Source organism: Symphalangus syndactylus, chromosome 1 (genome assembly GCF_028878055.3).
Source record: "Symphalangus syndactylus isolate Jambi chromosome 1, NHGRI_mSymSyn1-v2.1_pri, whole genome shotgun sequence".
Classification (NCBI taxonomy): domain Eukaryota; kingdom Metazoa; phylum Chordata; class Mammalia; order Primates; family Hylobatidae; genus Symphalangus; species Symphalangus syndactylus.
In genome coordinates, this window is record NC_072423.2 from 128,360,765 (window position 1) to 128,386,013 (window position 25,249).

General features: G+C 41.1%; 1 protein-coding gene and 2 pseudogenes across 2 annotated transcripts in view; all 3 read left to right on the forward strand.

The window, feature by feature from the left end:
• The window catches only part of DYNC1LI1 (dynein cytoplasmic 1 light intermediate chain 1), a 134,136-nt gene that overhangs the window by 11,312 nt on the left and 97,575 nt on the right, over positions 1-25,249 (forward strand). The gene's annotated exons all lie outside the window — the stretch shown is intronic.
• LOC129489188 (large ribosomal subunit protein eL30-like) lies at positions 9,783-10,347 on the forward strand (annotated as a pseudogene).
• Positions 22,037-24,395, forward strand: LOC129485480 (immunoglobulin-binding protein 1-like; annotated as a pseudogene).

A 25,249-nucleotide genomic window follows, 5' to 3' on the forward strand; every position in this document is an offset into this window, starting at 1 on the left:
CATACTGCAGAAATTCAGTGTATTTCTACAGTATGTTTTTCCAGCTGAGGTGAGGCGGGAGGATGGTTTGAGGCCAGGAGTTCAAGGTCAGCCAGGGCAACATAGTCAGACCCTGTCCCTACAAAAAATTTAAAAATTAGCCTGGCATGGTGGTACATTCCTGTAGTCCCAGTACTTCAAAGGCTGAGATGGGAGGATCACTTGAACCCAGGGAGTTGAGGCTGCAGTGAGCTGTGATGGTGCCCCAGTGCACTCCAGCCTGGGCAACAGAATGAGACCCTGTCTCCAAAACAAAAAACAAAAACAAAAATCCAGCAAAACTTTCCAAGTTAGGATGAGAAGGGGAAACAGTTATGGATCAGTTCCTGCCCCTGTTAATCAGAAGTTGCTCCATGCAAGTGCTGAATTGGTTTAGAGAGGGTCAGGGCAGGAGATGAAAAGCTTGGTGAGATATTGGTTGAAGCCTGTAAGTGGTCACTGTAGCAGTGGCTTAAACAAAAAGAGTCCAAGATAGTAGTGTGGGAGTGTGTGAGTAAATGCTTAACGACCAGCTTCCAAAGATGGGGAGGAAGCCCTGATCTGCAGCATTTGCCAATTTCCTTCACATGCATATTCCCACTGTGGTCGATTGCAAGCTGCCAATGTGATGTCACTGAATAGAAGGGGTAAGATGTGCACAATGGGCTCTTACAAGGTGGTGGAAGCCAGCTCCAGCTCACCTCTGGAAGAGGATTTGAAGTGGTGCCCAAGACTTTTCCAATATCCTGTAGTACACTTTCAGGATTCTATGGTTGTAATGCAAATTGGAATTTATTGACTCACATGATTAAAAGATGCAGGGGTGGAGCTGACTAGACTCAGTTGCTCAGATAATGTAGTTGAGAATTCCTCTTCATTGTTTACCTTTGCCTTTTTCCGTGTTGGCTTCATTCTCAGGCAATCTCTTTCCGCATAGCGGCAACATGAACACCCACAACCTCAAGTTCACATGCTAGCAGAAGGCATCTTCAACAGAGAACTGCTCTTTCTCATTAGTTCCGGGACTCCAAGCAGACAGCCTAGAGTTTCTCTAGATTTGACTATATATCGATTACATACATATACATATACACGTACATGCATATTTGAGCCCTTCTATCTGCATAGATATAATGTTGTGCATTCTATATGCTTTTCTCCACAGGTCTTTTTTGTGTGTAACAATTTATCTGGCTGGGCACGGTGGCTCACACTTACAATCCTAGCACTTTGGGAGGCTGAGGCGGTTGGATCACCTGAGGTCAGGAGTTTGAGACCAGCCTGCCCAACGTGGTAAAACACTATTTCTACAAAAAATACAAAAATTAGCCAGGCGTGGTGGCAGGTGCCTATAATCCCAGCTACTGGGAAGGCTGAGGCAGGAGAACCGCTTGGATTCGTGAGGGCGGAGGTTGCAGTTAGCCGAGATCGCACTGCTTCACTCCAGCCTGGGCAAAAAAGTAAAGCTCCATCTCAAAAAAACAAAACAAAACAGTTTATCTTAGGCATCATTTCATAGCCCTTATAAAAATCTTCAACTCTTCCTTATTCCTTTTTATAGCTGCATAGCATTCTATTGTGTAGATGTATCGTGTCTTATGTTATAGACATTGTATGGTTTTCACAATCTTTGTGCGCAATGAGTAGCTATGTGCATATACCTTTTCATATTTTCATCAGGGTATTCTAAGATAGAGTCTGAGAGATAAGATTCCTGGGTTAAAAAAATGAATTCATACGTAACGGTGCTAGATATAGACAGATTCCTCCATATAGGCTTTACTAGTTTGCATTTCCCCAGCAATCTTTGAGTGTCTGTTTCTGCACAAACTTGCCAAGAGAATTTGTTGTCGAACTTCTAGATTTTGTCAGTGTGGGAGATGAGAAATTGTCAGAATCAGTTTAATTTTCTCTTACTATGAACAAGGTTGTGCATCTTTTCATATGGTTAAAGGACATTGCATTTTTTTTCTTGTGAAGTGTCTTTTAAAATCTCTAGTCCATTTTTCTATGAGGTTGTTGGTCTTTTTCTTCTCTCTACATTTCCTAGATCTGCCCATTGAAAAGGTCTAGAAACAGTGATAAACCAAAGAGAAATGAGCACCCCAAGCACCCAGAGGGTGGTTTTCAAAGACCATTTCACACTGGGAAACTCAAGACTCTTTGGGGAAAGTGGCTGCTTCCAAGTCTGGGATAGAAAATGAAATATGTAAGATAAGCCTGGAGCATCTTGTCAAAGCAGCTTTCAAGGAAGCTATCAAAGAGGTTGGTGTCAAAAGTATTCAGAAATCAACTTAAAGAGGGTGCACTGGTCAAATGTGAGATAATCAGTGTTAAAAAATGCAATGGATGGTTCCATCCTGGCTAACACAGTGAAACCCCATCTCTATTTAAAAAAAAATACAAAACATTAGCCGGGTGTGGTGGCGGGCGCCTGTAGTCCCAGCTGCTCGGGAGGCTGAGGCAGGAGAATGACATGAACCTGGGAGGTGGACCTTGCAGTGAACCGAGATTGCGCCACTGCACTCCAGCCTGGGCGACAGAGTGAGACTCTGTCTCAAAAAAAAAAAAAAAAAAAGAAAAAAAAATGCAATGGATTGAAACACATAAAATAAATGTAAATTCCTGAGTTTATAGTGCTGCTCAAACAAATTATTTAGTCACTGTTGCAGGATGGTAGAAAATAACTCATTTGGAAAGCTTGAAAATAAAAGTAGAGAATCAGGTATGTATGCTGCCTTTCCAGTACCGCTATTTGGTACAGTACCTCTATGTCACCAAATAGTAGATGAGGGGAAGTGGAAGTGTTCTTTATAGAAGTAGTCCAGCTGATAAAGAAGAAATGAAAAAATTAGAATATAACTACATGTAAATCCCTAATGGAGTAATTGATCTATTATTGATCATCAATAGCTGATCATGAGAGATAAAGTTGTTATGTGCCTCCTAATTGAAGAACACAATATGAAGTAGTCTTGCAAAAAATCAATCAAGCAAGCAAGCAAATAGACAAAACAAAACAAAACAAAAACAAAGTTAATTAAGCCTCTAGATCCAACTACAGAAAATTCGGAAGGCAGAAGAACATGTTAAATAAACCAGAAGGAATGCAGTCAGCAAAATTGAGTTAGCACTTTCTAATAGAATTTTCTACAATGATGAAAATATACAATATTTGCACTGTCCAGTAGCCATTAGTCAATACATTGTACAGACATATCTATAAGCCAGGTGTGAGCTTTTTGGCAAAGCTGGTCATAGGAGAGTCTACACAAGACCATGGATGTGGATTGATGGAGGGGCAGCAATGCAGCAAGAGTAGGTGTCAAAGGAGGAGTAGATATTGAACAAGTCAGAGCCATGTGCCTATCTGACTTCTTATGCCTTCTAGGCATGCTTCATTCCATATCATATATACCACCACCATCTGATGATGGATTGCTGCACATGCATCACCTCATGGCTTGGCAGGTGTATTAGTCCGTTCTCACTCTGCTATAAAGACATACCTGAGGCCAGGTATGGTGGCTCATGCCTGTAATCCTAGCACTTTGGGAGGCTGAGGCAGGTGAATCACTTGAGGTCAGGAGTTCAAGACCACCCTGGCCAACATGGTGAAACCCCATCTCTACTAAAAATACAAAAATTAGCCAGGCATGGTGGCAGGTGCCTACAGTCCCAGCTACTCGGGAAGCTGAAATAGGAGAATTGCTTGAACCCGGTAAGTGGAGGTTGCAGTGAGCTGAGATTGCACCACAGCACTCCAGCCTGGGTGACAGAGCAAAACTCTGTCTCAAAGAAAAGATGGCTGGGTGTGGTGGCTCACGCCTGAAATCCCAACAATTTGGGAGGCCAAGGCAGGTGGATCACCTGAGGCCAGGAGTTCAAGACCAGCCTGGCCAACATGGTGAAACCCCTTCTCAACTAAAAATACAAAAAAAATTAGCTGGGCATTGTGGTAGGTGCCTGTAATCTCAGCTACTTCGGGAGGCTGAGGCAGGAGAATCGCTTGAACCCAGGAGGTGGAGGTTGCAGTGAGCTGAGATTGCACCATTGCCTGGGTGACGAGAGAAACTCTGTCTCAAAAAAAAAAAAAAAAAAGAGAAAAAAAGGACATACCTGATTGTCTGAGACTGGGTAATTTATAAAGAAAAGAGGTTTAATAATTTAATCGACTTACAATTCTGCAGGCTGTACAGGCTTCTGCTTTTGGAGAGGCCTCAGGAAACCTACAATCACAGCAGAAGGAGAAGGGGAAGCAGGCACATCTTTGCATGGCTGGCAGGAGAGAGAGGAGAGACAGAGAGAAAAGGGGGAGGTGCTATACACTTTCTTTTTTTTTTGAGATGGAGTCTTTCTTTGTCGCCCAGTCCGCAGTGCAGTGGTGCAATCCCAGCTCACTGCAACCTCCGCCTCCCAGGTTCAAGTAATTCTCCTGTCTCACCTTCCTGAGTAGCTGGGACTATAGGTGTGGACCACCATGCTCGGCTAATTGTTGTATTCTTAGTAGAGATGAGGTTTCACTGTATTGGTCAGGCTGGTCTTGAACTCCTGACCTCAGGTGATCCACCCGCCTCAGCACCCCCAAAGTGCCAGGATTACAGGCATGAGCCACCATGCCCAGCCAAAATCAACTCAAAATTACTTAAAGACTTTTTTTTTTTGAGGTGAAGTTTCTCTCTTGATGCCCAGGCTGGAGGGCAGTGGCACGATTTCAGCTCACTGCAACCCTCCCCTTCCTGGGTTGAAGCGATTCTCCTGCCTCAGCCTCCTGAGTAGTTGGGATTACAGACATGCACCACTACGCCTGGCTAATTTTATACTTTTAGTAGAGATGGGGTTTCACCATGTTGGTCAGGCTGGTCTTGACCTCCTGACCTCGGGTGACCCACCTGCCTCGGCCTCCCAAAGTGCTGGGATTACAGGAGTGAGCCACTGCATCTGGTGAGGTGCTATACACTTTCAAACAACCAGATCTCATGAGAACTCTACCACAAGAACAGCAAGGGGTAAGTCCACCCCCATGATTCAATCATCTCCCATTGGGCTCCTCCTCCAACACTGGCACTACAATTGGACAGGAGATTTGGGTGGGGACACACAGCCAAATCATATCAGCAGGTCAGAAAGCTCCTTGTTCATAGAGTTACAGTCATGCGTCGCCTAACGACAGTGGTATGTTCTGAGATATACATCGTTAGGTGATTTCATCATTGTGTGAACATCATAGAGTGTGCTTACTCAAAACTAGGTGGTATAGCCTACTACATACCTAGGCTATATGGTATAGCCTATTGCTCCTAGACTACAACCTGTACAGCATGTTACTGTGCTGAATGCTGTAGGCAATTCTAACACAATGGTAAGTATTTGGAAATCCAAACACAGAAAAGGTACAGTAAAGATACAGTATAAAAGATGAAACATAGTACCCCTGTACAGGGCACTTAAGAATGGTGCTTGCAGGACTAGAAGTTGCTCTGGTTGAGTTAGTGAGTGAATGTGAAAGCCTAGGCCATTACTGTACACTACTGTAGACTTTATTTTATTTATTTATTTATTTGAGACGGAGTTTCGCTCTTGTCGCCCAAGCTGGAGTGCAGTGGCACAATCTTGGCTCCCAGATTCAAGCGATTCTCTTGCCTCAGCCTCCCGAGTAGCTGGGATTACAGGCACCCACCATCATGCCCAGCTAATTTTTTGTATTTTTAGTAGAGATGGGGTTTCGCCATGTTGGGCAGGGTGGTCTTGAACTCTTGACCTCAGGTGATCCGCCCGCCTCGGCCTCCCAAAGTGCTGGGATTACAGGCATGAGCCACTGCGCCTGGCCACTACTGTAGGCTTTATAAACACTATATACTTAGGCTATGCTAAATGTCTAAAAAATATTTTTTCTTCAATAATATTTTTACCTTATAAAGTTTAAGAAATGTTTTTGACTCTTGTAATAGCATTTAGCTTAAAATACAAACACATAGTGCAGCTGTACAAAAATATTCTTTCTTTATATCCTTATTGTATAAGTTTTTTTCTATTTTAAAATTTTTGGGCTGAGCCCAGTGGGCAGTGGTGTGTGCCTGTAATCTCAGCACTTTGGGAGACCAAGCTGGGTGGATCTCTTGAGCTCAGGAGTTTGAGACCAGCCTGGGCAACATGGTGAAACTTCGTCTCTATGAAAAATATAAACATTAGCTGGGCATGATGGTGTGTGCCTGTAGTCCCTGCTACTCAGGCAGTTGAGGTGAAATGATAGCTTGAGCCCAGGAGGTTGAGGCTGCAGTGAGCTGTGATTGCGCCACTTAACTCCAGCCTAGGCGGCACAGTGAGGCTGTATCCAAAAAAAAAAAAAAAGAAAAAGTATTTTGTTTTTGTTTTTTAAATTTTTTTGTTAAAAGCTAAGACGTAAACACAAGGCTGGGCATGGTGGCTCATGCCTGTAATCCCAGCACTTTGGGAGGCTGAGGATCACTTGAGCTCAGGAGATCCACCCGCCTCCGCCCCCACAAAGTGCCGGGATTACAGGCGTGAGCCACCATGCCCAGCCAAAATCAACTCAAAATTACTTAAAGACTTTTTTTTTTTTTTTTTTTTTTTTTTTTTTGAGATGAAGTTTCGCTCTTGTTGCCCAGGCTGGAGTGCAGTGGCACGATTTCAGCTCATTGCAACCTCCCCTTCCTGGGTTGAAGCGATTCTCCTGCCTCAGCCTCCTGAGTAGTTGGGATTTCAGACATGCACCACCACGCCTGGGCAAAATGGTGAAACTCCATCCCTACTACAAATACAAAACATTAGCTGGGCATGGTGGTGCATACCTGTGGTCCTAGCTACTCAGGAGGCTGAGGTGGGAGCATCGCTTGAGCCTGGAAGGTAGAGGTTGCAGTGAGCTGAGACTGTGCTACTGCACTCCAGCCTGGGCAACAGAGCCAGACCCCACCTCAAAAAAAAAAATAATAAAAAAGAAAACCAAAAACTAAGACACCAACACAAATATTCTCCTAGGTCTACATTGGATCAGGGTCATCAATGTCATTATTTTCTACCTCAATATTTTCTCCCACTGGAAGGTCTCCAGAGGCAATAACGTGCATAGAGCTGTCATCTCCTATGATAACAATGCCTTCTTCTGGAATTCCTCCTGGAGGACCTGCCTCAGGTTGTTTTACAGTTTTAACTCCTTTTTCTTTTCTAATGAGTACAAAGGGTAGACACCATGATTAAAAATATAGTATAGTAAATACATAAACCAGTAACAAGTCATTTATTATCATTATGAAGTATTATGTGCTTACCTAATTGTATGTGCTACACTTTTACACAACTGGCAGTGCAGGTTTGTTTACATCCGCATCACCATAAATGCACAAGTAATGTGTTGTGCTACAATGTTATAACAGCTACAATGTCACTAGATGATAGGAATTCATTTTTAGATTTTTTTAAATTTTTACTTGGTAGAGATGGGGTCTTACTGTGTTGTCCAGGCTGTTCTCAAACTCCTGGCCTTAAATGATGCTCCTGTCTTGGCCTCCCAAAGTGCTGGGATTACAGGCATGAACCTCTATGCCGAACCTTGCAACAGGAATTTTTAAGCTCCATTATAATCTTATGGGACCATTGTTGTACATGTGGTTCATGATTGATGGAAACGTCATGACAAAGCACATGGCTATGCTTGACTTCCCATAGTCAAACATTCAGTCTCTAGCAGGGCTTAGTAGTAAATCAGAAACTGCTTCTCAAAAGGAGAATAATTAACAGCAAAAGAGGGCATGACTTTGCTCCAGAATTATGCATATGTGTGCTAATATTCTCCTCCTGGGGCTCACCAGTGGCTTTGTCTAGTGCCTTAAAAAAATTTTTTTTTTTGGCTAGGCACGGTGGCTCACGCCTGTAATCCCAGCACTTTGGGAGGCTGAGGCGGGTGGATCAAGAGATCAGGAGATCGAGACCATCCTGGCTAACACTGTGAAACCCCATCTCTACTAAAAATACAAAAATTAGCCTGATGTGGTGGTGCATGCCTGTAATCCCAGCTACTCAGGAGGCTGAGGCAGGAAAATCACTTGAACCTGGGAGGTGGAGGTTGCAGTGAGACGAGATTGTGCCACTGCACTCCAGCCTGGGTGACAGAGTGAGACTCCGTCTCAAAAAAAAAAAAAAAAAAAAAAAAAAAGAAAACAATTATTTTTCACAGAATTTTTTTTGTTGTTGTTAAGATATAGGATCTCACTATGCTGCTCAGGCTGGCCTTGAACTCCTGGGCTCAAGCGATCCTCCTATCTCAGCCTCCTAAGTAGCTAGGACTACAGGCTTGCAGTACTACACCCAGCTAAGAATTCTTAATTTGCCTCCTTAAGAGAAGTGCATCAATAAATATGATTTCTTCAAATGTAGCAACTCTGAAATATTCACTTAGAGTCCCTCAGAGATCAAAAGAGGTTCAGACTACCTAATTTTTTTAGGTTCTTAGTTTTATATATACACAGAAATGCACAGACAGGGTGACAAATATTATGTGATATATTGTGTATTTTATATTTTTACATTTACTAAATCGAATAATTTTAACATAAAAGAATTCCAAACAATGTCAATGATGTCAAAAGTCCTAATATAGGTCCTTCTCACTGTGAAGGCACTATTCTAAATGGTGGGGATACTTCAGAGAACAGAATAGACAAACCCTTGCTTTCAAAGAGCTTGCCTTTCTAGCTGGCAGGAGATAGGCAATAAACAATAAACATAAGAACTATGCTAATTCTGTGGTATGATAGAGGGGATAAGTCACCATGGGAAAAAAGAGTAAAGCAAGGAAAAAGTGTTCAGGGGAGGAGGGGAGGGACTATGTTTTAATGGGGTGGGCAGGGTAGACCTCCTTAAGAAGGTGACAGTTGAGCAAAAATTGAAGAAGAAAAGGAATGAGCCATATGAATATCTGGTGGCAGGGGGAATCACTTCAAATAGATGGATGTTGCAAAGGCCCTTAAGATGTAGCCATACTGGCATGTTTGAGGCAAAACAACGACAAATTCCATTTGTATAAATGGAGAGAAATATGTGTGAAGGAGAGTAGTAAATGAATCAGACAGGTAAAGGGCATTCAGATTATACAGAGCATCTTAGGCACTATAAGAACTTTAGCTTCCTCTCTGACAGAAATGGAAAGCCACTGCAGGGATTTGAGCAGAAGAGTGACATGCTCTGGTTTCCATTTTATTTTTTTGAGACAGGGTGTCATTCTGTCACCCATGCTAGAGTGCAGTGGCACAATCATGGCTCACTGCAGCCTCAAACTCCTGGGCTCAAGCGATCCTCTTACTTTAGCCTCCCTAGTAGCTGGGACTATAGCCATGCACCATGATACCAGGCTAATTTTTAAAATTTCTGTAGATACAGGGTCTTGTTATGTTACCCGGGCTGGTCTCAAACTTCTGGCCTCAAGTGATCCTCCTGTCTCAGCCTCCCAGAGTGTTGGGATTACAGGTGTGAGCCATCACCCCATCCTGACTTCCATTTTAACATAATTTTTCTGGCTGCTATGTTGAGACTAGATTTTCAGAGGCAAGTATAAAAGTAGTGAGACAAGAAAGGAGGCTAATTAAATAATTCATGTGGGAGGTAACAGGAGTTTGGATCCAGATGATAGCAGAGGTGATAAGAAATGGTTATACCTGGATACATTCTGAATGTAGGGCCAGGAGAATTTGCTGACAGACTAAGATGGGTGAGCCGGAGGCGTAAGAGAAAAAGAGGAGTCATGGAAGATGCCAACCCAAGAACCAAGATTTGAAAGAGGGCAGACTGAGTAAGTTTGAGGTAGAATATTAGGAGCTCAGTTTGAACTTGTTAAGATTGAGATGCCCTTTTTTTTTTTTTTTCTCGCTTCCTGGCCATCTTAGCGGCTGCTCTTGGTTGAGGGCTGTCTCGCACCTGAGGCAGGAAGTTGGTGGCTGCAAAGAAGACGAAAAAGTCACTGGAGTCGATCAACTCTAGGCTCCAACTCGTTATGAAAAGTGGAAAGTACTTGCTGGGGTACAAGCAGACTCTGAAGCCAAGGCAAAGCTAAATTGGTCATTCTTGCTATCAACTGCTCAGCTTTGAGGAAATCCGAAATAGAGTACTATGCAATGTTGACCAAAACTGGTGTCCATCACTACAGTGGCAATAATATTGAACTGGGCACAGCATGCAGAAAATACTACAGAGTGTGCACACTGGCTATCATTGATCCAGGTGACTCTGACATCATCAGAAGCATGCCAGAACAAACTGGTGAAAAGTAAACGATGCAAAATTTTCCTTTAATAAAATTTGCCCAAGCTTGTTTAAAAAAAATATTGAGATGCCCCATTTGTCTTAAAGATATTCATTAGACTATTGAGTTCACAGTTCTGGAATTCAGGGGAGAGGATGTCTGTACTAGAGATACTTTTGAGAGTCATCATCATATAGTGATATTGAAAACTATAAGATTTGGATGAGTTTGCCATGAGAATGAAGGTAGAAAAGAGGAGAGGTCGTCCAAGGTCTGAGCCCTAAACCCCTCTAACATTAAGAGGCTGTGGGGATTAGAAAGAAACAGCAAAGGACCAGGAACAGAACCACAGGAGGAAGAAAGAAAATCGGGGAATTGTGGTGTCATAGAAGCCATGTGAGGGGAGTGTTTCCAGGAAGTGGGAGTGATCAGCTGGGTCCGCTGTTGCCAATAGGTCCAGAAAGATACAGACTGAAAGTTGACCTTTGGAATTGACAATTGAAGGTCATTGTTGACGTTGACAAAGGCAGTTTCTGGGAAGTGGTATGGACAAAAATCTGACTAACATAGGTTTAAGAAACAATGAGGCCAAGAAAAAAAGAACACAAATTACTCATATCAGAAATTACAAAGGTGACATCACTACAGATATGATGGGCAATAGAAGGATAATAAAAGAATACTATCAATAGCTTTATGCCCACAGATTTGATAACCTAGATGAAATGGATCAATTGCTTGAAAGACACAAAATGCCAAAACTTACAAGAAGCAATAGACAATCTGAATAGGCCTGTGTCTATTAAAGACATTGAGTGAATAATTAATAACTTTTCAAAACGGAAAGCACCAGACCTAGATGGATTCACTGGTGAATTCTACCAAATGTCTATAGAAGAAATTCTACTAATTATCCACTTTCCCTTTCAGAGGATAAATGCAGAAGGGGATACTACTTCCTAACTAAACCCTAATACCAAACCAGCCAAAAACATTACAAAGGAAACTGTACCTATACACCAGCACTCAACAAGTGGAATTTGAAATTAAAAACAGTATAATTTACATTATCACCCCCCAAAATGAAATACTTAGGTATATATCTAACAAAATGTGTACTAGATCTATATGAGGAAAACTGGAAAACTCTGATGAACAAAATCAAAGAAGAACTAAATAAATGGAGAGATACTCCATGTTCATGGATAGAAAGGCTCAATAGAGTCACGATGTCATTCTTTCCAACTTAATCTATAGATTCAAAGCAATCCCAATCCCAGTCTAGCAAGTTATTTTGTGGAATCAACAAACTGATTCTAAAGTTTACATGGAAAGGCATAAGACCTAGAATAGTCAATACAATATTGAAGAAGAGTAAAGCTGGAGAACTGACACTACCTGACTTCAAGACTTAATATAAAGCTGTAGTAATCAAGACAATGTGGTATTGATGAAAGAACAAACATCAAGGCCAGGCACGGTGGCTCACACCTGTAACCACAGCACTTTGGGAGGCTAAGGCGGGCGGGTCACAAGGTCAGGAGATTGAGACTATCCTGGCTAACACGGTGAAACCTCGTCTCTACTAAAAATACAAAAGCAAAATTAGCCGGGTGTGGTGGCAGGTGCCTGTAGTCCCAGCTACTTGGGAGGCTGAGGTGGGAGAATGGCATGAACCTGGGAAGGGGAGCTTGCAGAGAGCCGAGATAACATCACTTCACTCCAGCCTGGGCGGCAGAGTGAGACTCTATCTCAAAAACAAACAAACAAATCAATAAAACAGAACAGAGATCCCAGAAATAGACCCACATAAATATAGTCAATTGATCTTTGACAAAGGAGCAAAGGCAATATAATGGAGCAAAAAAAAGTCTTTTCTTTTCCTTTTTTTTTTTAGACAGAGTCTCATTCTGTTGCCCAGGCTGGAGTGCAGTGGTGTGATCTCGACTCACTGCAACCTTCACCTCCTGGGTTCAAGCGATTCTCCTGCCTCAGCCTCCTGAGTAGCTGGGACTACAGGCATGTGCCGCCACTCCTGGCGAACTTTTGTATTTTTAGTAGAGACAGGGTTTCACCGTATTGGCCAGGCTGGTCTCGAAATCCTGACCTCAAGTGATCTGCCCACTTCAACCTCCCAAAGTGCTGGGACTACAGGCATGAGCCATCACGCCTTGCCAAAAATAGTCTTTTCAACAAATGGTACTGGAAAAACTGGACATCCACATATAAAACAAACAAACAAAACCCAAATCTAGATAACAGATCTTAAACTTTTCACAAAAACTAACTTAAAATGGATCATAAAAGTAAATGTAAACCTCAAAACTCTAAAACTCCTAGAATATAACATAAAAGAAAACCTAGATGACTTGGGTATGGCAATAAATTTCACTCACAGGATTATAGTAAGGATTAAATAAAATAATACTTTAAAACATTAGAACAGTGCCTGGAATGTTTTTTTGCATAATCCTGTGATCCCCATGGCTATGAAGAAATCATGTTTTGGTATATTCAATTATATTTTAATTGAGCCACAGAGGTCATTTAGCAAGCTCATTAGTTAGATAAATTTTTTGACATAACAAATAAATTATCTTACTTGATCTTGGGAACTGTGAGGTCTCCTGTGACTAGGTTGCCCCTGAGTGGGCTCCAGGAGAGTGACACAAGGAGCCTGAAGGTCACCTGACCCAGTGTCACTCACTGGCTGCCAGATGGATTCATAGCTGAGGTTTCTGGTCAGAAAGGAATTCACAAAACTTTTTTTTTTTTTTTTTTTGAGACCAAGTTTTGCTCTGTCACCCAGACTGGAGTGCAGTGGCGCGATCTTGGCTCACCACAACCTCCGCCTCCCAGGTTCAAGCAATTCTCTTGCCTCAGCCTCCCGAGTAGCTGGGACTACAGGAACGCGCCACCACACCTGGCTAATTTTTGTATTTTTAGTAGAGAGGGAGTTTCACCATGTTGGCCAGAATAGTCTCGATCTCCTGACCTTGTGATCCACCTGCCTCCACCTCCCAAAATGCTAGGATTACAGGTGTGAGCCACTGCGCCCGGCATTCACAAAACATTTTAAAATTTTACCGGCCAACATTTAAAAATCAGGAGATTTCATATAAAAACTTGATTTCCAGACTTAATAAATTGCAAGATCTTGCAACCTTGGGCCTGAAACCCTGTAGCACAGCCGCCTTCTGTGGTACAGAATAAAGGCTTCCTCCTTTAGCTGGGCTGGTGTCCTCCCGTGCAATACAGCCCCACTGTTTCCAGCCTACTTGCTTCTCTCATTGGCTCCTCCTTGGTTCCTATAGGCACCTGAGTTTGTAACTTCTAATTAGTTCAATCCTTCTCTTTTTAGATGCGGAGGCTGAGGTCCCGAGAGAAATAGAGAGCTGGAACTGGAATCTTAGCCATCAGACCAGGGCTCTTTTACATGCCTTGTGTTGTTTCTTTTATATTTGGTTGTTTCGAGAAAAAGATGATAGCTTAAAAAAAAAGGCCGAGCGCGGTGGCTCACGCTTGTAATCCCAGCACTTTGGAAGGCCGAGGCGGGCGGATCACGAGGTCAGGAGATCGAGACCACGGTGAAACCCCGTCTCTACTAAAAATACAAAAAATTAGCCGGGCGTGGTGGCGGGCGCCTGTAGTCCCAGCTACTCGGAGAGGCTGAGGCAGGAGAATGGCGTGAACCCGGGAGGCGGAGCTTGCAGTGAGCCGAGATTGCGCCACTGCACTCCAGCCTGGGCGACAGAGCGAGACTCCGTCTCAAAAAAAAAAAAAGTTAAGACATAGCGGGGGGCCGTGCGCAGTGGCTCACGCCTGTAATCCCAGCACTTTGAGAGGCCGAAGCAGGCAGATCGCAAGGTCAGGAGTTCGAGACCAGCCTGGCCAATATGGTGAAACTCTGTCTCTGCTAAAAATACAAAAAAAAAATTAGCTGGGTGTGGTGGCATGCACCTGTAGTCCCAGCTACTTGGGAGGCTGAGGCAGAAGAATCACTTGAACCCAGGAGGCGGAGGTTGCAGTGATCTGAGATCACACCACTGCACTCCAGCCTGGGTGACAGAGCGAGACTCCATTTCAAAAAAAAAGACATAGTGGGGAAAACTAAAATTTGGAGATTTTTAGGCACCATTTAGGTGATTAAATTGAGATGAAGGAAAAAGTGGAGGTCAGTAGAATTCCTTTTCTCTGTAGAAAATAGCTTCATTGTTTTGGGGGAAATCATATATGTTCAGTGCAAAAGATTCCAACAATACAGATAAGTACAAAGAAGAGGGTAAAGATTCCCCCAAATTTCACTTTTCACTTATAATTTCCATTAACATTTTGATATGTACATTTCTATGTCCCCTCTTGACATATTTATAGATAGACTTAATCTAACACTGTCTCAGCCGGGGATTATGTGTGAGTGTGGGGTTTTAGAGTTCCCACATAATCTTCATCAGCTTCTCTCCAACCAATTATTTGATACAGCCAATTGGGATATTTTTCAATTATATTAAGTTGCTATGCAAATACAAGGTCAAGCCTCCTTGTTTGTCCCACCTCCCTTTCAATGAGATTGTTATGTACACATCCAGCCCACCTATATGGAAGTTCTGAAGCTGCTCGATTGCATGTTTTTCTGAATGAGAGTGTCCATACAAGTCACTCTCATTATGTTCTGTAATTTGATTTTCTCACCAATAATATTTCTGGAATATTTGCGTCTAGTATATAAACACAGACTTTTAAAAACCCCCACAAATTTCCCTTTTAAGAACACCTTCAGCATCCTCAAGACAAGCCAGTTGGTCTCTTACATAGACTTTGCTCCATCTGATTGATGCCTGGGAAAATGGGAACAGCTGATTGAAACCCATTGCGCACATTCTAGTCTGTTTGATTGTTCACGATAGGCACTGATGAGAACAATTAGTTTCTCAATGATTGTATTAGTCAGGATTTGCTGCAATAATGTTGCATAACAGATAACTCCCAAATGTCAGTGATTCATAAGAACAAATATTTATTTTTCACTCACTGGTCTGTGCACTGCATGTGGGTTGTCTAGGCTCACTTGGGCTTCGGTTTAGGTCTTTTCTATGTGTTTCTCATTCCAGGACCCAGGCTAAGCAGGCAATGGCTACTTGGGGCATTCTCTTCTCAAAGCAAAAGGCAGAAATGCAGGAGGTCATGCCAAATTTCACAAACTCATATAAAGTCTCTGGTCAGATATAGCATATGATACATCCACCCACATCATATTGACCATGCCCAACGTGAATTAGGTAGAGAAGCATACTTTATCTATAGTAAGCCATAGCAGGCATGGGGAAGGAAGAAGGAGTTGTGAAACAAAAATACTATCTACCACAGGGACTAATCAGGATGGACAATAAAATAAAATTTAGCCTGAGACCTACTGTTGAGCCTTATAGATGCAATCTGAACCCTTACCTCCTGAGAACTGCAGCACCTTCACGTAGTGTATCCCAAAGAACCGTGATGAAGGCTCCTCTCTGATCATATTCACTCTGCCTTTATATTTGATATGCTTTTTGCTCTTTAGGGTCATGAGTACCACCTAGGGCTGTAAAAATGAAAAAGATTAAACTGCCATATCAATTTTTGAATCTTAAGGAGCTATTTTCACTTTTCCCCTTCCTTGCCAAAGTTGCACTGATCAGCAAATATTTCTGAAATTTCTCTGTGAATAAAAATAAAGAGTATTGTTGCCAGGCAACAAATAAATAGAGAATTATTTTTATGCTTTCTGGAAGGTGTAGCATCTTGCTGCATTGTTTCCAGGGAGAACCCCTATTGTTAAGTTTTTGGGGTTTTTTTCTTAAAGACAGGGTCTAGCTCTGTCACCCAGACTGGAGTGCAGCGGCACAATCATGGCTCACTACAGCCTCGATCTCCTGGGCTCAAGCAATCCTCTTACCTCAGTCTCCCTAGTAGTTGTTACTACAGGCACATGCCACCAGCCTCGGCTAATTGGTTTTACTTTTTTTTGTTTTTTTTTTTTTTGAGATAGAGTCTTGTTCTGTCACCCAGGCTGGAGTGCAGTGGTGTGATCTTGGCCCACTGCAACCTCTGCCTCCTGAGTTTAAGTGATTCTCTTGCCTCAGCCTCCTGAATAGCTGGAATTACAGGTGTGCACCCCCACGCCCAGCTAATTTTTTGTATTTTTAGTAGAGACGGGGTTTCACCATATTGGCCAGCCTGGTCTTGAACTCCCAACCTCAGATGATCCTCCCTCCTTGGCCTCCCAAAGTGCTGGGATTACAGGCGTGGGCCACTGCGTCCGGCCCCAGTTTTTTTGTATTTCTTATAAAGATGGGGTTTCACCATGTTACCCAGGCTGGTCTCAAACGCCTGGACTCAAGCAATCCACCTACCTTGGCCTCCCAAAGTGCTGGGATCACCACTTACACCCCAATTGTCAAGATTAATCAAATGCTGGAAAATGGAAATTTATTAAACAAGACTAGCTTGAGTAAGTAATTCCCTATGCTAAGGGACAACTAGGAGAACTATTTAGATGAAACATTTTACCAAATCAAGCATTATCCCATGACATTCATTGTCTCAAGTTAACTCTTTACTGTATGTCAACTAAATTTAATGCAATAATATTTCATCAAAATCACAAATGACATGCACACCATTTCCACTGCTGGATGTTTAGTGTGTATATTGTGGGAAAGAAAAATAATATCTTACCCATCAAAAGGTCCATGGCTGAGGCCCCTGTAACAAAACGCAGATTAACAAAAGAAAACCATGGCCGGGCGTGGTGGCAGGCGCCTGTAATTCCAGCTACTTGGGAGGCTGAGGCAGGAGAATGGCTTGAACCCGGGAGGCGGAGGTTGCAGTGAGCCAAGATCACACCATTGCACTCCAGCCTGGGCAATAAGAGTGAAACTCCATCTCAAAACAACAACAACAAAAAACCATATATATATATATACACACATATACACACACACACACATATATATACATATATATACACTATACATACAAATATATATACACATATATATACACATATATACACATGTATATATATACATATATATACACATATATATATACGTATATATATATAAATTTTTTTTTTTTTGAGACGGAGCCTTGCTGTGTCACCCAGGCTGGAGTGCAGTGGCGTGATCTCGGCTCACTGCAAGCTCTGCCTCCTAGGTTCACGCCATTCTCGGCTCACTGCAACCTCCACCTCCCAGGTTCAAGTGATTCTCCTGCCTCAGCCTCCCAAGTAGCTGGGATTACAGGCACCCGCCACCACGCCCAGCTAATTTTTGTAGTTTTAGTAGAGACAGGGTTTCACCATTTGGCCAGGCTGGTCTTGAACTCCTGGCCTCAGATGATCTGCCCGCCTCAGCCTCCCAAAGTGCTAGGATTACAGGTGTGAGCCACCGAGCACAGCCTGGATAAACCTTGAAAGTATTATGCTAAGTGAAAGAGGCCAGTTACAAAAAACTACATGTATATAATAAACGATAAATATTTGGTCTTTGACTCCAGTTTCTGACACAAAGCTCCCAAAACTCTTGGAATCTCTGGAGTAATGAGTGTTTTTGCATGCTGATGAAATGACTGGTGGCTGGTAACTCCTAGAAAACTGTAGGATGGGGGATGGTCTTCAGGAAGACAAGGCATGATTAGAGGGTTGGATGTTTCATTCCCACCCCCTGACCTCCTGGGAGGGGAGAGAGGCAGGAGATTGAGCTAATCACCAATCACCAATGATTTAATCAATCATGGATAAGTAATGAAATCTCCATAAAAACCCCTAAATGTTGGGTTTGAAGAATTTTCAAGTAGGTGAACACATTGAGGTACTGGGAGGGTGGTATGTTCAGAGAGGACATAGAAACTTTGTTTCCCTTCCCTGTCTACCTTGTCCTATTTTTCTCTTCCATTTGTCTCTTCCTAGCTTGTATCCTTTATAATAAACTGGTAATAGCAAGTAAAGCGTTTCCCTGAGTTTTGTGAGACACTCTAGTAAATTACTAGGCCTGAGTAGGGGCTCACGAGAAACCCAGTTTATAGCCAGTTGGTCAGAAGTAAAGGTAGCAACCTTGGACTTGCAATTGGTGACTGAAGTGGGGATGATCCTGTATGAATGAGTCCTTAACCTGGTGTGACACTAATTCTGTGTAGATAGTGTCAGATTTAAATTGAGTTGTTGGACACCCAGTTGGTGTCTGGAGAGCTGGAGAATTGGCTGGTATTAGGAAAAAAAAAAAACCCACACATTTTGGGTCTGAAGTGTTAGTGAGTAAAAATAGCTCACCACGTATTGTATGATACTTATATGAAATATTCAGAATAGGCAAATCTCTAGAGACAGAAAGTAGATTAGTGGTTGCCTAAGGCTGAAATGGCTGGGAGAAAATGAGGGGTGACTGCTATAAAGGATGTGAGTTTCTTTTTGGGGTGATAAAAATGTTCTAAAATTATTGTGATGATAGTGCCACTAAGAACCACTGAATTGTACATTCTAAATGTGTGAATGGTATGGTATGTGAATTATATCTCAATAAAGCTGTTATAAAATAATAAAAGGGGACAGTTATCCAGCCTGTTATTCAGGCTGCAAAAAAATAAATAATAAATAATTGAGGATGGGAAAATGGATTAGTAACTTCAAAATTGTTTCCAAATGAGCATGCATTAAATATAAAAAGCTAAAAACAAAAGAGTAGAAGAGGCAAACAGGATCTCCACATGCAAAAGAATGAAATTAAACTCTTATACCATATAGAAAAATTAACTTAATTATCAAATATCTAGAAAAGAAAAAAAATAACTCAAAATGGATCAAAGCTCTAAACATAAGAGCAACACTATAAAACTAATCTTAGACAAAAACAGGGAAAAACTTCATGACACTGGATTTGGCAATGATTTCTTGGATATGACACCAAGTGCACAGGAAACGAAAGAAAAAATGGATAAACTGAACTCATCAGAAGTAAAAACTTGCATGCATCAAAGGACACTATCAACAGAGTGAAAAAATAACCTATAATATGGGAGAATATATGTACAAATCATATATCTGAAAAGGGATTAATATCCAGAATGCATAAAGAACTCCTGCAAGTTAAGAACAGGAAAACAATCTGATTTTTAAAAAGGCAAAGGAATTAAATAGATATTTCTCCAAAGAAGGTATACAGGCTGGGTGTGGTGGCTCATGCTGGTAATCTCCACATTTTGGGAGGCCAAGGCAGGAGAACTGCTTGAGGCCAGGAGTTCAAGACCAGCCTGTGGGGGATGGCCAGGCGCGGTGGCTCGCGCCTGTAATCCCAGCACTTTGGGAGGCCGAGGCGGGTGGATCACCTGAGGCCAGGAGGTCGAGACCATCCCGGCCAACATGGTAAAACCCCATCTCTACTAAAAATACAAAAATTAGCTGGGCATGGTGGCAGGCGCCTGTAATCCCAGCTACTCGGGAGGCTGAGGCAGGAGAATGAGAGGCGGGAGGTTGTAGTGAGCCAAACTGCGCCACTGCACTCCAGCCTGGTGACAGAGCAATACTCCGTCTCAAAATAAATAAATAAATAAATAAATAAATAAATAAATAAATAAATAAATAAAAGAAAAACCAGCCTGGGCAGCATAGTGAGACCGTCTCTATTAAAAATTATTTTAAGCATAAAAAGTTATAAAATAAAACAAAAACGAAGATATACAAATGGTCAATAAGCACATGAGAAGATGCTCAACATCACTAATCATCAGGAAAATGCAAATCAAAAACACAGTGTGATACCATTTCACAAACATCAAGATGGCTATTATTTAAAAAACAAACAAACAAACAGAAAATGACAAATGTTTGTAAGGATGTAAAGAAACTGGAACACAGGTAATTTGTGGTAGGAATGCAAAATGGTTCAGTCACAGTGAAAAACTGGTGGTTCCTCGAAAAGTTAAACATAAAGTAGCCATATGACCCTACAATTTCATTACTAAGTATATACCAAACGAATTGAAAATGAGCACTCAAACAAGTACATGTACACATTCATAACAGCACTATACACAATAGCCAAAAAGTAGAAAAAGTCTAACTGTCCATCAATGGAGAATAAACAAATTATGGAATGAAATACGATGGAATATTATTCAGCCATAAAAAGAAACAAAATACTGATGTATGCTACCATGTGGATGGCCTCCCAAATATTATGCTAAGTGAAAGAAACCAAACATGAAGTGTCACATTTTGTACAATTCCATTTATATGAAATATCCAGAATAGATAAATCCACATAAACAGGCTCAAGCGATCCTCCCATCTCGGCTTCCGGAGTGTCTGGGACTATAGGCGCATGCCACCATGCCCGGCTAATTTTTTATTTTTATTTTTTGTACAGATGAGGTTTCACCATGTTGCCCAGGCTAGTCTCAAACTCTTAGGCTCAAGCGATCTATCCACGTCAGCCTCCCAAAGTGCTGGGATTTCAGATGTGAGCCGCTGCGTCCAGCCAAAAAGGCTACCTTTTAATCAGAAAGGCCACACTCAAGCTGGACACAGTGGTACATACCTAGTCCCAGCTACTCAGAAGGCTGAGGTGGGAAGATGGCATGAGCTCAGGAGTTCAAAGCTAGCCTAGGCAACATAGTGAGATCTCATCTTTTGAAATAAAAAAAAGTAAAAGAAAGACCACACCCAGTCTAGTTTTAGACATCTTCAGTTGGAAGCACCTGCAAAACATCCAAGTGGAGATTTTCAGGAAGCCCCTGGGTATAAGGCTCTGGAGCTTAAGAGAAAACATTAGGCTAGAGAAAAAGTTTTAGAGAAATTAGTACAGAGCTAGTAACTGGAGGTGTGGAATTACGTGAGCTCTCTCAGAGAGTGCTTTCACATTACCCTCTTAGAAAACGAAGTAAGAAAAAACAACCAATTGTTTCTTTACGGACAAATCGCCAATTTGGCAAGGTGGTAAACTTGGTGAATAACTCAGACTTTCTTCCTTTGAAATGTTGTTACATTTTAAATTTCCAATAAACCAAATTGGTTAGGTCACCAAATGGTCTACATGATAAATTACACATATGTGTTACTCTAGGAGTGTCAACCTAAGTGTCAACAGTAGTCGTGGCAGAGACTGATGGTAGCCTCCTGCAATCTTCCTCTTCCTTAGCATTAAGAGTCCTGATTATCTTGGCATATTGATGCCCAGATTACTAATTCATTCTCTTCACTTGTTATAACTCTATTGAGATTTTCTATTTCTAGGTTATCTAATTAGTTAACATACGATTATTCATAGTAGTCCCTTATAACCTTTTTTATTTCTGTAAACTCTGTGGTAATGTTCCCTCTTTTATTCCTGATTTTAGAAACCTGCATCTTCTCTCGTTTTTTCCTAGTCTAGCTAAAGATTTATCAATTTTGTTGATCTTTTCAAAGAACCAACTTTTGATTTTGATTATTTTCTCCATTACTTTTCTGTTCTGTATTTAATTTATTTCTGCTTGAATCTTTATTATTTCCTTCCTCCTACTTGCTTTGGGTTTAATTTGCTCTTCTTTTTTTTAGTTTCATGATGAGGAAGGTTGGCAATTGTTTTGGCATCTTTCTTTTTTTAAATTGTAAGTACTTACAGCTATAAATTTCCTGTTAGCACTGTTTTATCTGAATCCCATAAGTTTTTGAATACTGTGTTTTCATTTTTGTTCAACTCAAAGTATTTTCTAATTTCACCAGTGATTTCTCTTTTGACCATTTAGTTATTTATGAGTGTATTGTTTCATTTTCACATATTTGCAAATTCTCCAGATTTCCTTCTGTTATTGAATTTAATTTTATTCCATTGTGATTGAAGAAGATAATTTGAATGATTTCAATACATTTACAATTTTAACATTTTTGATATTTGGGAGGCTGAGGAAGGAGGATCACTTGAGCCCAGGGGTCAAGTCCAGCATGGGCAAAACAGTGAGATCTGTCTCTCTCTAAAAAGAAAATACACCCTCCCTCCCCAAGATGGCTGCTGAAGATGAGTTACTGTTGCCGTGGCTCCCCGTGCTGCTCGAAACAGGCAAACAGCTTCTGGAGGAAGCAGAATTAGTGGCTGAAACCACCGGTTACCAGATAGTCCAGGAGAAGGTGTTCAAGGGCCTCGGCCTCCTTGAGAAGGCTCCCGAAATGTTATCACAGCTCAACTTGTTCAATTGAAATGAAGATTTGGAAGAGATTGCTTTCACCGAGCTGAAGTACCTGTTGGTGCCAGCGTTTCAAGGAGCCCTCACCATGAAACAAGTCAACCCCAGCAAGCGTCTAGATCATTTGCAGCGGGCTCGAGAACATTTTATAAACTACTTAACTCAGTGCCATTACTATCATGTTGCAGAGTTTGAGCTGCCCAAAACCAAGAACAACTCAGCTGAAAATCACACTGCTAATTCCTCCATGGCTTATCCTAGCCTCGTTGCTATGGCATCTCAAAGATAGGCTAAAATAGAGAGATACGAGCAGAAGAAGGAGTTGGACCATAGGTTGTCTGCAGTGAAATCTGCTGTGGAAAGTGGTCAAGCAGATGATGAGCATGTTCGTGAATATTATCTTCTTCACCTTCAGAGGTGGATTGATACCAGCTTAGCAGAGATTGAGAGCATTGACCAGGAAATAAAGATCCTGAGAGAGACTCTTGAAGACAGTCATCAGCTTCTAACTCATCTCTCCAGGAGAGGCCTCCAGTGAAATCCTTCATTCTCACGCGGAACACAGCCCAAGCCAAATTATTTGGAGCTAGTTATCCAAGTCTGGCAACTATGACGGTGAGTGACTGGTATGAACAACATCGGAAATATGGAGCATTGCCAGATCAGGGAATAGCCACAGCAACATCAGAGGAATTCAGAAAAGCAGCTCAGCAACAGAAGTATCAAGAAGTAAAGGAGGGAGAGGATGATGAACACTCTGCAGAGTTCGGGAGTGGGATAACTGGAAGGACACCCATCATAGGGGCTGTGGCAACCGACAGAACATGGGCTGATCTTCCCACAACATGAGAGGACTGCAGGGTGCACACCTCCCCCGCCAAGGAAAACCATGCAGTCTTCCCCTCCCTGGGCTCCCGCTTCAGCTGTGTACAACGAAGGCAAAGATGCTAAATATTGCTTTGCATTCAATGAAGTGTCAAGTGATTAAGTAAGTGCGTATTTGTACCCTAGATGATGTGAGCCAGCAATCTTGTTTTGGCATCATCATTCTCATCATGCTATATTCCAGTTTCTTAAATGGAGAGAAAAGAGCGCTGAGAAATGGCTCTGTTTAATCAATGGCTGTCTGAATTCTCTGAAAAAATAATAAAAGTCCCTTCTATTAAAAAAAAAAAGAAAATAGGCTGGTCCAAGTGCAGTGGTGTTTACAACTAAAAAAAAAGAAAATATAGTGATAGATTTTGATATGCATTTTATGGCCTAACATGTTCTGTCCTAGAGAGTGGCCTATATATATTAGAGAAAAATGTATATTCTGTTGTTGTTGGGTGGAGTGTTCTATAGATGTATATTAGACCCAGTTGGTTTATAGTATTATTCAAGTATTCTATTTTCTTGTTGATCTTCTGTCTAGTTGTTTTATCCATTACTGAATGTGAGGTATTGAAGTCTCCAACTCTTATTGTTGAATTGTCTATTTTTCCTTTAATTCTGTCAGTTTTTGTTTCATTTACTTTTTGGCTCTGTTATTAGGTTAATATATGTTTATAACTGTTACACTTTCTTGAGGACTGACTCTTTGATCATTAGAAAATGGCCTCTGTCTCTAGTAACAATTTTTTTGTCTTAAGTCCATTTTGTCCGATATTAATACAGCCATTTTAGCTCTCTTTTGGTTACTCTTTGCATGGTATATCTTTTCCCATCCTTTTGCTTTTAAGCTCTTTATATGTTGAACCTAAAGTGTGTCTTTTGTAGAATGAAATAATGGCATTTGCAGCAACCTGGATGGAATTGGAGACCATTATTCTAAGTGAAGTAACTCAGGAATGGAAAACCAAACATCATATGTTCTCACTCATAAGTGATAGCTAAGCTATGAGGATGCAAAGTCATAAGAATGATACAATAGACTTCGGGAACTTGGGGGAAAGCGGGGTAGGGGGTGAGGGATGAAAGACTACATGTTGGGTACAGTGTACACTGCTCAGGTGATGGGTGCACCAAAATCTCAGAAATCACCACTAAAGAACTTATTCATGTAAGCCCAAACACTGCCTGTTGCCAAAAAAACCTATTGAAATAAAATAATAATAACAATAACAATAATAATAAAAATAAAGTGTGTCACTTGTAGACACAATATAGTCGGATCATGTTTTTCATCAATTTTGCCAATCTCTGCCTTTAATTGGAGTGTTTAAACCATTTACACTTAATGTAACTATGAATAAGAGGCTTTATAATTGCCATTTGCCTATTTTTTCCTATGTTGTTAAATATGTTTTACTGTACCATTTTTATTCCCTTCTAATTTATTTTAGGATTCTTTGAGTTATTTTGTGATTGCCTTAGAGATTACAATTAACATCTAAACTTAAAACAATTTAGTTTGTATTAATACCAGCTTAATTTCAATAGTATACACAAACTTTTTTCCTATATGGCTCATTCCTTCCCTTCCCCTTTGTTCTATTATTGACATAAAAATTATATCTTTATACATTATATACCCATTGACATAGATTTGTAAGCATTGTTTTATGCAGTTATCTTTTAAATCAGATAGGAGAAAAGGAACATTTCAAACAAAAATTACCTTTATACGGTTTTTTTGTATTTACTTATGTAGTTACCATTACCAGTGGTATTTCTTTATTTCTTCACGTGGGGAGAGAATCTGTAAACAGGGCTAGTTAAAATGTCACAAAGCTCACTTTTTTTTTTTTTTTTTTTTTTTTTTTAACGACGATTCAGCCAATTTCTTCAAGAAATGCT